Below are 16922 nucleotides of genomic sequence, written 5' to 3'. Positions count from 1 at the left end.
GCCGCTCGTGTCCCTCCACAACCGCGCCGCCCCGCAACCCCTCAGGCTGCAACCCGCCGACCCCTCCGCTCGCGGGCCGCTGCGGCCCTTCCCCCGCCAATCGCCTGCACCGGCCGGTGGCCTCGTTCGGCCGCGGAGCCTGAGCCGCCCGCGCCCACGCACCCGCATGCCCGCGCCCGATCCCGCTAAGGCCCCCTGGCCCTATGACAAGGGGGCCCACCACAGAACGTAAAAGAAAAAGAAAAGGAAAAATAAAAATTAATTGATAAAATTAATTAATTAGTGAATTAATTAAGTTAATTAATCTGGTTTAATTAATCTAATTAACTAGTTAGTTAATTAAACAGTAATTAGTTTAACCTAACCTTAATTAATCTAACAGTGTATGACAGGTGGGTCCCAGTGGACCCACATGTCAGTTTGACCAGTCAACACCCCTGTTGACTGCTGACGTCATGCTTGAAGGAAATATGCCCTAGAGGCAATAGTAAAGTTATTATTTATTTCCTCATATCATGATAAATGTTTATTATTCATGCTATAATTGTATTAACCGGAAACATGATACATGTGTGAATACATAGACAAACATAATGTCACTAGTATGCCTCTACTTGACTAGCTCATTGATCAAAGATGGTTATGTTTCCTAACCATAGACATGTGTTGTCATTTGATTAACGGGATCACATCATTAGGAGAATAATGTGATTGACTTGACCCATTCTGTTAGCCTAGCACTTGAACGTTTAGTATGCTACTATTGCTTTCCTCATGACTTATACAAAGTTCCTACAACTATGAGATTATGCAACTCCCGTTTACCGGAGGAACACTTTGTGTGCTACCAAACGTCACAACGTAATTGGGTGATTATAAAAGAGCTCTACAGGTGTCTCCGAAGGTACATGTCGAGTTGGCGTATTTCGAGATTAGCATTTGTCACTCCGATTGTCGGAGAGGTATCTCTGGGCCCTCTCGGTAATGCACATCACTATCAGCCTAGCAAGCAATGTAGCTAATGAGTTAGTTACGGAATGATGCATTACGTAACGAGTAAAGAGACTTGCCGGTAACGAGATTGAACTAGGTATTGGATACCGACGATCGAATCTCGGGCAAGTAACATACCGATGACAAAGGTATCAATGTATGTTGTTATGCGTTTTGACCGATAAAGATCTTCGTAGAATATGTAGGAGCCAATATGAGCATCCAGGTTCCGCTATTTGTTATTGACATGAAACAGTTCTAGGTCATGTCTACATAGTTCTCGAACCCGTAGGGTCCGCACGCTTAAAGTTACGATGACAGTTTTATTATGAGTTTATAAGTTTTGATGTATCGAAAGGTTGTTCGGAGTCCCAGATGTGATCACGGACATGACGAGGAGTCTAGAAATGGCCGAGACATAAAGATTGATATATTGGACGATTATATTCGGACACCGGAAGTGTTCCGGGTGATTTCAGAGAAAACCGGAGTGCCGGAGGGGTTACCGGAACCCCCCGGGGAAGTATTGGGCCTTAGTGGTCCTGAGGGGAGAGAGAGGGCAGCAGCCCAGGAGGTGGCATGCCACCTCCCATGGGGAGTCCGAATTGGACTAGGGGAGGGGGCGCGACAACTCTTTCCCTCTCCCTCTCCCTCTCTTTCCTTCCCCCTTCCTCCTTCCTAGTTGGACTAGGAAAGGGGAGTCCTACTCCCACTAGGAGGAGGACTCCCCCCTCCTTGGCGCGCCCCCTAGGGCCGGCCGGCCTCCCCCCTTGCTCCTTTATATACGGGGGCAGGGGGGCACCTCTAGACACACAAGTTGATCTTCGTGGTCGTTCCTTAGCCGTGGGCGGTGCCCCCCTCCACCATATTCCACCTCGGTCATATCGTAGCGGTGCTTAGGCGAAGCCCTGCGTCGGTAGAACATCATCATCATCACCACGCCGTCGTGCTGACGAAACTCATCCCCGACACCCTACTGGATCGGAGTCCGGGGATCGTCATCGAGCTGAACGTGTGCTGAACTCGGAGGTGCCGTACGTTCGGTACTTGGATCGGTCGGATCGTGAGGACGTACGACTACATCAACCGCGTTGTCATAACACTTCCGCTTTCAGTCTACGAGGTTACATGGACAACACTCTCCCCTCTTGTTGCTATGCATCACCATGATCCTTGCGTGTGCGTAGGAAAATTTTGAAATTACTACGTTTCCCAACAGTGGCATCCGAGCCTGGTTTTATGCATAGATGTTATATGCACGAGTAGAACACAAGTGAGTTGTGGGCGATACAAGTCATACTGCTTACCAGCATGTCATACTTTGGTTCGGCGGTATTGTTGGATGAAGCGGCCCGGACCGACATTACGCGTACTCTTACGCGAGACCGGACCGGTTCTCCCGACGTGCTTTGCACAAAGGTGGCTAGCGGGTGTCAGTTTCTCCAACTTTAGTTGAACCGAGTGTGGCTACGCCCGGTCCTTGCGAAGGTTAAAACAGCACTAACTTGACGAACTATCGTTGTGGTTTTGATGCGTAGGTAAGAACGGTTCTTGCTCAGCCCGTAGCAGCCACGTAAAATTTGCAACAACAAAGTAGAGGACGTCTAACTTGTTTTTGCAGGGCCTGTTGTGATGTGATATGGTCAAGATGTGATGCTATATTTTATTGTATGAGATGATCATGTTTTGTAACCGAAGTTATCGGCAACTGGCAGGAGCCATATGGTTGTCGCTTTATTGTATGAAATGCAAACGCCCTGTAATTGCTTTACTTTATCACTAAGCGGTAGCGATAGTCGTAGAAGCAATAGATGGCGTAACGACAACGATGCTACGATGGAGATCAAGGTGTCGCGCCGGTGACGATTGTGATCATGATGGTGCTTCGGAGATGGAGATCACAAGCACAAGATGATGATGGCCATATCATATCACATATTGATTGCATGTGATGTTTATCCTTTATGCATCTTATCTTGCTTTGACTGACGGTAGCATTTTAAGATGATCTCTCACTAAATTATCAAGAAGTGTTATCCCTGAGTATGCACCGTTGCGAAAGTTCTTCGTGCTGAGACACCACGTGATGATCGGGTGTGATAGGCTCTACGTTCAAATACAACGGGTGCAAAATAGTTGCACACGCGGAATACTCAGGTTAAACTTGACGAGCCTAGCATTAACAGATATGGCCTCGGAACACGGAGACCGAAAGGTCAAACGTGAATCATATAGTAGATATGATCAACATAGTGATGTTCACCATTGAAACTACTCCATCTCACGTGATGATCGGACATGGTTTAGTTGATTTGGATCACGTGATCACTTAGATGACTAGAGGGATGTCTGTCTAAGTGGGAGTTCTTAAGTAATATGATTAATTGAACTTAAATTTATCATGAACTTAGTATCTGATAGTATTTTGCTTGTCTATGTTTGATTGTAGATAGATGGCCCGTGCTGTTGTTCCGTTAAATTTTAATGCGTTCCTTGAGAAAGCTAAGTTGAAAGATGATGGTAGCAATTACATGGGCTGGGTTCGTAACCTGAGGATTATCCTCATTGCTGCACAGAAGAATTACGTCCTGGAAGCACCGCTGGGTGCCAGGCCTGCTGCTGATGCAACTGACGACGTTAAGAACGTCTGGCAGAGCAAAGCTGGTGACTACTCGATAGTTCAGTGTGCCATGCTTTACGGCTTGGAACCGGGTCTTCAACGACGTTTTGAACGTCATGGAGCATATGAGATGTTCCAGGAGTTGAAGTTAATATTTCAAGCAAATGTCCGGATTGACAGATATGAAGTCTCCAATAAGTTCTATAGCTGTAAGATGGAGGAGAATAGTTCTGTCTGTGAACATATACTCAAAATGTCTGGGTATAATAATCACTTGATTCAACTGGGAGTTAATCTTCCTGATGATAGTGTCATTGACAGAATTCTTCAATCACTGCCACCAAGCTACAAGAGCTTCATGATGAACTATAATATGCAAGGGATGGACAAGACTATTCCCGAGCTCTTCGCAATGCTAAAAGCTGCAGAGGTAGAAATCAAGAAGGAGCATCAAGTGTTGATGGTTAACAAGACCACCAGTTTCAAGAAAAGGGGCAAAGGGAAGAAGAAGGGGAACTTCAAAAAGAACAGCAAGCAAGTTGCTGCTCAAGAGAAGAAACACAAGTTTGGACCTAAGCCTGAGACTGAGTGCTTCTACTGCAAGCAGACCGGACACTGGAAGCGGAACTACCCCAAGTATTTGGCGGATAAGAAGGATGGCAAAGTGAACAAAGGTATATGTGATATGCATGTTATTGATGTGTACCTTACTAATGCTCGCAGTAGCACCTGGGTATTTGATACTGGTTCTGTTGCTAATATTTGCAACTCGAAACAGGGACTACGGATTAAGCGAAGATTGGCTAAGGACGAGGTGACAATGCGCGTGGGAAATGGTTCAAAAGTCGCTGTGATCGCGGTCGGCACGCTACCTCTACATCTACCATCGGGATTAGTTTTAGACCTAAATAATTGTTATTTGGTGCCAGCGTTAAGCATGAACATTATATCTGGATCTTGTTTGATGCGAGACGGTTATTCATTTAAATCAGAGAATAATGGTTGTTCTATTTATATGAGTAATATCTTTTATGGTCATGCACCCTTGAAGAGTGGTCTATTTTTATTGAATCTCGATAGTAGTGATACACATATTCATAATGTTGAAGCCAAAAGATGCAGAGTTGATAATGATAGTGCAACTTATTTGTGGCACTGCCGTTTAGGTCATATTGGTGTAAAACGCATGAAGAAACTCCATACTGATGGACTTCTGGAATCACTTGATTATGAATCACTTGGTACTTGCGAACCGTGCCTCATGGGCAAGATGACTAAAACGCCATTCTCCGGAACTATGGAGCGAGCAACTGATTTGTTGGAAATCATACATACTGATGTATGTGGTCCAATGAATATTGAGGCTCATGGCGGGTATCGTTATTTTCTCACCTTCGCAGATGATTTGAGCAGATATGGGTATATCTACTTGATGAAACACAAGTCTGAAACATTTGAAAAGTTCAAAGAATTTCAGAGTGAAGTGGAAAATCATCGTAACAAGAAAATAAAATTTCTACGATCTGATCATGGAGGAGAATATTTGAGTTACGAGTTTGGTTTACATTTGAAACAATGCGGAATAGTTTCGCAGCTCACGCCACCCGGAACACCACAACGAAATGGTGTGTCCGAACGTCATAATCGTACTTTACTAGATATGGTGCGATCTATGATGTCTCTTACTGATTTACCACTATCGTTTTGGGGTTATGCTTTAGAGACGGCCACATTCACGTTAAATAGGGCACCATCAGAATCCGTTGAGACGACGCCTTATGAACTGTGGTTTGGCAAGAAACCAAAGTTGTCGTTTCTTAAAGTTTGGGGCTGCGATGCTTATGTGAATAAACTTCAACCAGATAAGCTCGAACCCAAATCGGAGAAATGTGTCTTCATAGGATACCCAAAAGAGACAATTGGGTACACCTTCTGTCACAGATCTGAGGGCAAGATTTTTGTTGCTAAATTCGGATCCTTTCTAGAGAAGGAGTTTCTCTCGAAAGAAGTGAGTGGGAGGAAAGTAGAACTTGATGAGGTAACTGTACCTGCTCCCTTATTGGAAAGTAGTTCATCACAAGAACCGGTTCCTGTGACAACTACACCAATCAGTGAGGAAGCTAATGATATTGATCACGAAACTTCAGATCAAGTTACTACGGAACCTCGTAGGTCTACCAGAGTAAGATCCGCACCAGAGTGGTATGGTAATCCTATTCTGGAAGTCATGTTACTTGACCATGGCGAACCTACGAACTATGAGGAAGCGATAATGAGCCCAGATTCCGCAAAATGGCTTGAGGCCATGAAATATGAGATGGGATCCATGTATGATAACAAAGTATGGACTTTGGTTGACTTGCCCGATGATCGGCAAGCCATAGAAAATAAATGGATCTTCAAGAAAAAGACTGACGCTGATGGTAATGTAACTGTCTACAAAGCTCGACTTGTTGCGAAAGGTTTTCGACAAGTTCAAGGGGTTGACTACGATGAGACATTCTCACCCGTAGCGATGCTTAAGTCTGTCCGAATCATGTTAGCAATTGCTGCATTTTATGATTATGAAATTTGGCAAATGGATGTCAAAACTGCATTCCTGAATGGATTTCTAGAAGAAGAGTTGTATATGATGCAACTGAAGGCTTTGTCGATCCAAAAGGTACTAACAAAGTATGCAAGCTCCAGCGATCCATTTATGGACTTGTGCAAGCCTCTCGGAGTTGAAATAGACGCTTTGATAGTGTGATCAAAGCATATGGTTTTATACAGACTTTTGGAGAAGCCTGTATTTACAAGAAAGTGAGTGGGAGCTCTGTAGCATTTGTGATATTATATGTAGATGACATATTGTTAATTGGAAATGATATATAATTTCTGGATGGCATAAAGGGATACTTGAATAAAAGTTTTTCAATGAAAGACCTTGGTGAAGCTGCTTACATATTGGGCATCAAGATCTACAGAGATAGATCAAGATGCTTAATTGGACTTTCACAAAGCACATACCTTGATAAAGTTTTGAAAAAGTTCAAAATGGATCAGGCAAAGAAAGGGTTGTTGCCTGTATTACAAGGTGTGAAGTTGAGTCAGACTCAATGCCCGACCACAGCAGAAGATAGAGAGAAAATGAAAGATGTTCCCTATGCTTCAGCCATAGGCTCTATCATGTATGCAATGCTGTGTACCTAACCTGATGTATGCTTAGCAATAAGTTTAGCAGGGAGGTACCAAAGTAATCCAGGAGTGGATCACTGGACAGCGGTCAAGAATATCTTGAAATACCTGAAAAGGACTAGGGATATGTTTCTCGTTTATGGAGGTGACAAATAGCTAGTCGTAAATGGTTACGTTGATGCAAGCTTTGACACTGATCCGGACGATTCTAAATCGCAAACCGGATACATGTTTATATTGAACGGTGGAGCTGTAAGTTGGTGCAGTTCTAAACAAAGCGTCGTGGCGGGATCTACATGCGAAGCGGAGTACATAGCTGCTTCGAAAGCAGCAAATGAAGGAGTCTAGATGAAGGAGTTCATTTCCGATCTAGGTGTCATACCTAGTGCATCGGGACCAATGAAGATCTTCCGTGACAATACTGGTGCAATTGCCTTGGCAAAGGAATCCAGGTTTCACAAGAGGACCAAGCACATCAAGAGACGCTTCAATTCCATCCGGGACCAAGTCCAGGTGGGAGACATAGAGATTTGCAAGATACATACGGATCTGAATGTTGCAGACCGGTTGACTAAGCCTCTTCCACGAGCAAAACATGATCAGCACCAAGACTCCATGGGTGTTAGAATCATTACTGTGTAATCTAGATTATTGACTCTAGTGCAAGTGGGAGACTGAAGGAAATATGCCCTAGAGGCAATAATAAAGTTATTATTTATTTCCTCATATCATGATAAATGTTTATTATTCATGCTATAATTGTATTAACCGGAAACATGATACATGTGTGAGTACATAGACAAACATAATGTCACTAGTATGCCTCTACTTGACTAGCTCATTGATCAAAGATGGTTATGTTTCCTAACCATAGACATGTGTTGTCATTTGATTAACGGGATCACATCATTAGGAGAATGATGTGATTGACTTGACCCATTCAATTAGCCTAGCACTTGATCATTTAGTATGTTGCTATTGCTTTCTTCATGACTTATACAAAGTTCCTACAAGTATGAGATTATGCAACTCCCGTTTACCGGAGGAACACTTTGTGTGCTACCAAACGTCACAACGTAACTGGGTGATTATAAAGGAGCTCTACAGGTGTCTCCGAAGGTACATGTTGAGTTGGCGTATTTTGAGATTAGGATTTGTCTCTCCAATCGTCGGAGAGGTATCTTTGGGCCCTCTCGGTAATGCACATCACTATAAGCCTTGCAAGCAATGTAGCTAATGAGTTAGTTATGGAATGACGCATTACGTAACGAGTAAAGAGACTTGCCGGTAACGAGATTTAACTAGGTATTGGATACCGACGATCGAATCTCGGGCGAGTAGCATACCGATGACAAAGGGAACAACGTATGTTGTTATGCGGTTTGACCGATAAAGATCTTCGTAGAATATGTAGGAGCCAATGTGAGCATCCAGGTTCCACTATTGGTTATTGACCGGAAACAGTTCTAGGTCATGTCTATAGTTCTCGAACCTGTAGGGTCCGCACGCCTAACGTTACGATGACAGTTTTATTATGAGTTTATAAGTTTTGATGTACCTAAAGGTTGTTCGGAGTCCTGGATGTGATCACGGACATGACGAGGAGTCTCGAAATGGTCGAGACATAAAGATTGATTTATTGGACGACTATATTCGGACACCGGAAGTGTTCCGGGTGATTTCGGAGAAAACCAGAGTGCCGGAGGGGTTACCGGAACCCCCCGGGGAAGTATTGGGCCTTAGTGGGCCTGAGGGGAGATAGAGGGCAGCAGCCCAGGAGGTGGCGCGCCCCCTCCCATGGGGAGTCCGTATTGGACTAGGGGAGGGGGGCGCGGCCCCTCTTTCCCTCTCCCTCTCCCTCTCTTTCCTTCCCCCTTCCTCCTTCCTAGTTGGACTAGGAAAGGGGAGTCCTACTCCCACTAGGAGGAGGACTCCCCCCTCCTTGGCGCGTCCCCTAGGGCCGGCAGGCCTCCCCCCTTGCTCCTTTATATACGGGGGCAGGGGGGCACCTCTAGACACACAAATTGATCTTCGTGATCGTTCCTTAGCCGTGTGCGGTGCCCCCCTCCACCATATTCCACCTCGGTCATATCGCAGCGGTGCTTAGGCGAAGCCCTGCGTCGGTAGAACATCATCATCATCACCACGCCATCGTGCTCATGGAACTCATCCCCGACACCCTGCTGGATCGGAGTCCGGGGATCGTCATCGGGCTGAACGTGTGCTGAACTCGGAGGTACCGTACGTTCGGTACTTGGATCGGTCGGATCGTGAAGACGTACGACTACATCAACCGCATTGTCATAACGCTTCCGCTTTCAGTCTACGAGGGTACGTGGACAACACTCTCCCCTCTCGTTGCTATGCATCACCATGATCCTTGCGTGTGCGTAGGAAAATTTTGAAATTACTACGTTTCCCAACAATGCTGACGTCAGCAAACACTATTCTGGATAATGTTGGATTAAATTGATTAAATAAATTCTAAAAATGTTTTAAAACTTTAGAAAATCATATAAAATAAACCGTAGCTGAGATGAAAATACTTTCTACATGAAAGTTGCTCAGAACGACGAGACGAATCTGGATACGCAGCCCGTTCGTCCGCCACACATCCCTAACCTAGCGAACATGCAATATTTCACCTCCGGTTCATCTGTCCAAAAACACGAAACACCGGGAATACTTTCCCGGATGTTTTCCCCTTCGCCGGTATCACCTATTACCGCGATTTGGCACCCCCCTAGCATCACGCTTTGTCATGTCATGCATCGTCATGCATTTTTTTGCATTGTATTTATTGTTTCTTCCCCCTCTTCTCTCACTAGACACCGAGACCGACGCCGCTGCTACCCAGTACGACTACGGTGTTGACGACCCCTCCTTCTCGGCTGAGCTTCCACGCAAGCCCCCCTTGATAACCAGATATCGCATATTCTTCTCTATACTGCTTGCATTAGAGTAGTGTAGCCTGTTACTGCTTTCCATTTATCCTATCCTGATGCATAACATGTCCTTGCTACTACTGTTGTTACCTTTACCTGCAATCCTACATGCTTACTTTAGGATGCTAGTATTCCATCTATGGCCCTACATTCTTGTCCATCTGATTTGCTATACTATCGGGCCATGATCACTCGAGAGGTGATCACGGGTATATATTTATATACTTTACATGATACCTGTGGTGACTAAAGTCAGGTCGGCTCGTAGGAGTACCCGCGAGTGGATCTTTGTGGCGGAGCGACAGGGCAGGTTGAGACCGCCTAGGTGAGAGGTGGGCCTGGCCCTGGTCGGTGTCCGCGGTTACATCATTAACATGCTTAACGAGATCTTGGTATTTGATCTGAGTCTGGCCATTTGGTCTATACGCACTAACCAACTACGTGGGAAAGATATGGGCACTCAGCGTCGTGGTATCAGCCGAAGCCTTCGTGACGTCAGCGACTGAGCGGCGCGCGCCGAATTGGAACGTAAGCCTGCTCTTGTATTAAGGGGCTAGTTCTACTTTCGGCCGCGTTCGCAATGTTCAGGTGCGCTAAGGGCGATGGGCCCAGACCCCTGTGCGCTTAGGTTTAGACCGGCGTGCTGACCTCTCTGTTGGCCTAGGTGGGGCTGCGACGTGTTGATCTTACGAAGCCGGGCATGTCCCAGGAAAGTGTGTCCGGCCAAATGGTTTTGAGTGTGTTGGGTTATGTGGTGCACCCCTGCAGGGAAGTTTATCTATTCGAATAGGCGTGATCTTCGGTAACAGGACGACTTGGAGTTGTAGCTTGACCTTATGACAACTAGAACCGGATACTTAAGAAAACACACACTTCCAAGTGCCAGATACAACCCGGTGATCGCTCTCTAACAGGGCGACGAGGAGGGGAATGCCGGGTAGGATTATGCTATGCGATGCTACTTGGAGGACTTCAGTCTACTCTCTTCTACATGCTGCAAGACGGAGGCTGCCAGAAGCGTAGTCTTCGACACGATTAGCTATCCCCCTCTTATTCTGGCATTCTGCAGTTTAGTCCACCGCTATGGCCCTTTACACATATACCCATGCATATGTAGTGTAGCTCCTTGCTTGTGAGTACTTTGGATGAGTACTCACGGTTGCTTTTCTCCCTCTTTTCCCCTTTCCCTTCTACCTAGTTGTCGCAACCAGATGCCGGAGCCCAGGAGCCAGACGCAACCGTCGACGACGACTCCTACTACACTGGAGGTGCCTACTACTACGTGCAGCCCGCTGACGACGACTAGGAGTAGTTAGGAGGATCCCAGGCAGGAGGCCTGTGCCTCTTTCAATCTGTATCCCAGTTTGTGCTAGCCTTCTTAAGGCAAACTTGTTTATTTATGTCTGTACTCAGATATTGTTGCTTCCGCTGACTCGTCTATTACCGAGCACTTGTATTCGAGCCCTCGAGGCCCCTGGCTTGTATTATGATGCTTGTATGACTTATTTATGTTTTAGAGTTGTGTTGTGATATCTTCCCGTGAGTCCCTGATCTTGATCGTACACGTTTGCGTGCATGATTAATGTACGATTGAATCGGGGGCGTCACAAGTTGGTATCAGAGCCGACTGCCTGTAGGAATCCCCCTTCCACACTCCTTGGTCGAAGTCGAGTCTAAACATTGCAAAAGCTTTTTACTAACATGGCTGTGTGTCTTATGGGCCCACGTCTCCATTGGGTGGTACTAGGATCTTTTACTCCTCGACCTTTACTTTGGGACTCTGAAGTCTCTTCTACTCGGGTTAAATGAATTTACTAACTCTAACACTAGGTTCCCATGACCACATTCACCCCAAAGTTGGATAAGCCATAGTTATTTCTTAGAATAGTGTTTTGAACAATTCCCACACTGTCATTTGACTCCTTTGAAACATCTTTGCTTTCATATGGAACCCACGAGGCAGGTCGTGCACCACACGACGGCCATTGGTGCCTCGGGATCACCTGCTGTGCTAGCTGAGATGATGACCTATCTGGGTTATCGTTGGCACCCTAAGTACACCGTCTTCGAGGAGTACCAGGACTTTAACCAGGAGCAGTACCGTGCCATCGTCCACCTCTACTCTTGGGAGTATGACTCCACTACTGTGTTGCACACCGCTCATGGTGTTGGAGTGACCATTGATATGGCTGTCCACGATGCTGCTTATGCTGCTCTGACACGTCTTCGTGGAGAGTATCGGGAGTTGGACACCTCCCCCTTCAGGCATATTGCTATCGCATCCGATGTTGGTGCAGAGGGATACTACACTGTTGCCTACTCCACTGTCACCCGAGAGCCCTTCTACCATTAGAACTTGGTTCTGCATGCTGATGGGCTGAATTGAGCTAACCGAGCTCTTCGCCACGAGTTGTACACCACCCGTCAGCACCTTTACCGTGCTCTGACGTTGTTGCACCCCTTTGTCCGATCTAGAGAGGTGCCCCGTTCTGCGATCTACCCAGCCACGACTGTGATGCCCCAGGGTGTCGACTGGCCAGATGTGGGAGGCTACTCTCCCGCACTTGGTCCTCTTCTGCCGCTTGAGCGTCGGGTTGTGCACCAGAGTATCCGCGGACCCCAGGTTGCCGACGTGGAGTTCCCGATGCGACACTACCAGCTTTCAGGCTACACCTACCTCCACAGTACCTCTTGGGACTGATGTAGTCTTGCTTGTTAGTGTTAGATGCATTCGCCACGAGCCTGCGTGCCGCCGGTGATGTCTTTAGTCTACGTACTGAACTCTGTGTACCAAACTCTATGAATGATCCCTTTTGTAAGATATGCCGACTACTATGTAGTATCTATCGTGCTGCTTTCATTATGCATGTTTCATCATGAATGATTCTTGTCTTTACAAATTTCTCAATGCTGAACTACCCCTGTTATATATTAGCAGGATGGTTAGACCAGGTGGTCGTTGTCAGGGTGGCAACACCCCACCACCGCCTGAGTACATGGCTGGTATGATCCAACAGTTCGAACTGAACCGCCAATTCATGGAAAATATGATGGCTCAGTTTCCTCGCCCCAATATGAACCAGCAGCCAACCCCAGTAACTCTGCAGGATTTCATGCGCCTCAACCCAACTATGTACCGCAACTCAACTCAGCCTCTGGATGCTGATGACTGGCTCCGTGACATCACCTATGAAATGGAGTCTGCCGATGTAGCCCCTGCCAGCTATGTCACCTTTGCTTCCTTCTTCCTGAAGGGACCCACAGCTCAATAGTGGGACAGCCACAGGCGTACTCTACCAGCTGGAACAATCATCACCTGGCCAGACTTCCAAGCTGCTTTCCGTGCCCACTTCATTCCTCAGGGAGTCATGGACCAGAAGAAGCGTGAGTTCCGCAACCTCACCCAAGGCAACAAAACTGTTGAAGCTTATCAGCGGGAGTTTCTGGACTTGTCTCGCTATGCTGAAGAGGACATTGCAACTGATGCACGCAGACAGGAGAAGTTCCGTGATGGCCTTCAAACTGACATCAAGCTCGCACTTCTAGTGCATGACTTTACTGATTTCGCCACCTTGGTAAACAAGGCCATCAATGTCGAAACTGGTCTGTAGGAATACCAGAGCTCCCCCAGGCGCAACCGTGACACGGGCTCATCTTCGGGCCCGCCCTCGCAGAAGCGTAAGATATGGATTCCCAACAGCATGTACCAGCCAACTGCACCTGCCCCAAGGCACACCTATGCTGCACCTCGTCTGCCTACTCCTCCAACTAGGCAGCCAAGGCTTCCAGCTCCACCACCCCAAGCTCCTGTTCCCACTCCCAATAATGGTCTATGTTACAAGTGTGGTCAACCAGGTCACCGTGCCAGGGACTGCAATCAGAACCAGAATCAACTGGCCCTTCCCGCAGCTGGCCGTGGATGCAACCGGCCCCACAACAACAATGCCAAGTCTTATCGTCGTGTTCATGCCAACCACGTTGATTTGAACGAAGCTCAAGACCAGCCTGCTACTGTGATGGGTACACTCCTCGTAAATTCAGTACCGGCATCCGTTTTATTTGATACAGGAGCATTGCAATCATTCATATCAGCAGAATTTGCATTCATGCATGGCATTAAATACGAAGAGATGCACACTCTGCTAGTGGTACACACCCCTGCGGGCCAATGTCAAACCTCTATGGTTAGTCACGACGTTCCTGTGGAAATTGAAGGATTGGAATTCCTTGTCTCTCCCATCGTACTGAAGTCCTGTGGCATTGATCTCATTCTGGGAATGAATTGGTTAAAAGCGCATACTGCTTCTATCGTTTGCGCCACCAAGACCGTCCATCTGCTACACCCTTCTGATGAAATAATAAGCTACAATGCTCGCCTGGTTCAGAATGCCGAGGCAAGGCTCTATTCATTGAATGCATTGAACGCTGCACCACTCGAGGGCATTGAAAACATTCCCGTCGTGCGTGAATTCCTCGACGTCTTTCCTGAAGAACTTCCAGGAATTCCCCCTGCTAGAGCTGTCGAATTCATCATTGACTTGAAACCAGGCACCACCCCTATAGCCAAACGACCCTACAAGATGCCGCCGCATGAACTCCTTGAGGTTAAGGAGGAAATCAAAAAATCTCTTCAAAGTGGTTTCCTTCGCCCAAGTTGCTCTCCTTGGGGAGAACCTTCTCTCTTTGTCAAGAAGAAGGATGGGACCAATCGATTAGTCCAAGACTACCATTCTATAAACCAAGCTACCATTCAGAACAAATATCCTCTTCCTCGGATCAATGATCTATATGATCAACTGGCTGGTTCATCAGTGTTCTCCAAACTCGACTTGAGGTTGGGTTACCACCAGATCCGTGTTCGTGAAGAGGATATCCCAAAGACCACCTTCGTGACTCGATATGGTTCATACGAGTACACCGTCATGTCTTTCGGCTTAAACAATGCTCCAGCCACCTTCTCTCGTCTGATGAACTATATATTCATGGATTACCTCGACAAGTTCGTCGTGGTTTATCTGGATGATATCCTGGTATTTTCCAAGAACGAAGAAGAGCATGCTGAACATCTTCATCTTGTGCTGGAAAAGCTACGAGAGCATCAACTATATGCCAAGTTCTCCAAATATGAATTTTGGCTACCCGAAGTAACCTATCTTGGGCATGTCATCTCTAAGGATGGTATTGCCGTCAACCCTGAACGAGTCCAGGCTATTCTTGATTGGACTCCTCCAAAGAACGTTAAGCAAGTCAGAAGTTTTCTCGGTCTTGCCAGCTATTGCCGTCGATTCGTCGAGAACTTCTCCAAGATCGCTAGGCCTCTGACTAACATGTTGCATAAGGGCGTGAAGTTTCAATGGACAGACAAATGTCAGGAAAGTTTCCAGGCACTCAAAGACAAGTTGACTTCTGCTCCAGTGCTTGCTCCACCTGATACTAAGAAGGACTTCGTCATTTACTGCGACGCTTCCCGTCAAGGATTAGGCTGTGTCCTAATGCAAGACCGCAAAGTGATTGCTTATGCCTCTCGGCAATTGCACCCTCACGAAGTGGACTACCCAGTTCACGACCTCAAACTTAATGCTGTCATTCATGCACTGAAGCAGTGGCGACATTACCTTCTCGGTAATCGTTGCGAGATCTTCACCGACCACCAAAGTCTGAAGTATCTATTTACTCAGCCAGACCTGAACCTCCGTCAGCAGAGATGGATGGAGATTGTTGCAGACTATGACTTGGGTATTTCCTATACACCAGGCAAGGCTAATGTAATGGCTGATGCCTTGAGCCGCAAGTCTTACTGCAACCACCTCCAGGTTCATAAAGTTCAGCCCTCGCTTGTTGAAGAATTCAGAAAGCTGAACCTCCATATTGTTCCTCCGGGTGCACTCGCTGCCCCTCCTAAGGAGTTTTGCAAGATGAACCTCCATGTTGTTCCCAGAGGTTCTCTCAATACCCTTGTTGCGAAACCAGATCTTGTGGACACCATCAAATGGATACAGAAATGTGACGATGAAGTGGAGAGGATTAAATGCTATCTCGCGGAAGGAAAGCCCTCATTCTTCACTGTTGCTGGTGATGGCACTTTATTCTTCAAAGGTTGCCTAGTGGTTACGAGTAAGAGGGAAAACATGGATATGACTCAGAAAGTTATGGAAGAAGCTCATGATACGCCTCTATGTATCCATCCTGGTAGTACAAAGATGTACCAAGACATCCGTCAGAGATTCTGGTGGTCTAATATGAAGCAAGACATTGCTTGTTATGTTGCTGAGTCTGACGTTTGCCGTCGTATCAAAGCATAACATCAACGGCCTGCTGGAACTCTGCAACCTATCTCTATTCCTGAATGAAAATGGGACCATGTTGAAATGGACTTTGTCACTGGATTTCCCAAACCGCAGAAAGGTAATGATGCTATTCTTGTCGTCATTGACCGGCTTTCTAAAGTTGCACATTTTCTTGCGGTCAAAGAAACGATCACTGCTAGTCAGCTCGCAACTCTCTACATGTCCAAAATTGTTTCACTTCACGGTATTCCACTGGTTATCAGTTTGGACCGTGGCAGCTTATTCACTTCAAGATTCTGGGCAAGTTTCCAAGAAGCTATGGGAACTCATCTACCATTCAGTACCGCGTTTCATCCTCAGTCGCAAGGGCAAGTTGAACGTGTCAACCAAGTTCTCGAAGACATGCTTCGAGCTTGTGTTATTTCCTTCGGCAAGAAATGGGAGGAATCTCTCATGTATGCTGACTTCTCTTATAATAATAGCTATCAAGCTAGTCTGAAGATGGCCCCCTTCGAAGTGTTATATGGACGAAAGTGACGAACCCCTCTGAACTGGTCAGAAACTTGGGAACGTCCACTCTTTGGTCCGGATATTATCCAACATGTCGAAGAACAAGTCCGCATTATTCGCGAGAATCTGAAGACTGCTCAGTCGCGTCAGAAGAGTTAGTATGACCGTAAACATAAAGACATGGTCTATCAACCCGGCGAAAAGGCCTATCTTCGAGTAACACCAATGAAGGGTGCTCACCGCTTCGGGATCTAGGGCAAACTAGCTCCTCACTATATTGGCCCATTCACTATTCCCGAAAGGCATGGAAAAGTGGCATATCAACTGGAGCTTCCGCCAAACCTTTCTCAGGTTCACGATGTGTTCCACGTGTCACAGCTCCGCCGTTGC

This window comes from Triticum aestivum, chromosome 1B (genome assembly GCF_018294505.1).
Source record: "Triticum aestivum cultivar Chinese Spring chromosome 1B, IWGSC CS RefSeq v2.1, whole genome shotgun sequence".
NCBI classification, from domain to species: Eukaryota; Viridiplantae; Streptophyta; class Magnoliopsida; order Poales; family Poaceae; genus Triticum; species Triticum aestivum.
Note: the sequence above shows the minus strand (reverse complement) of the source record.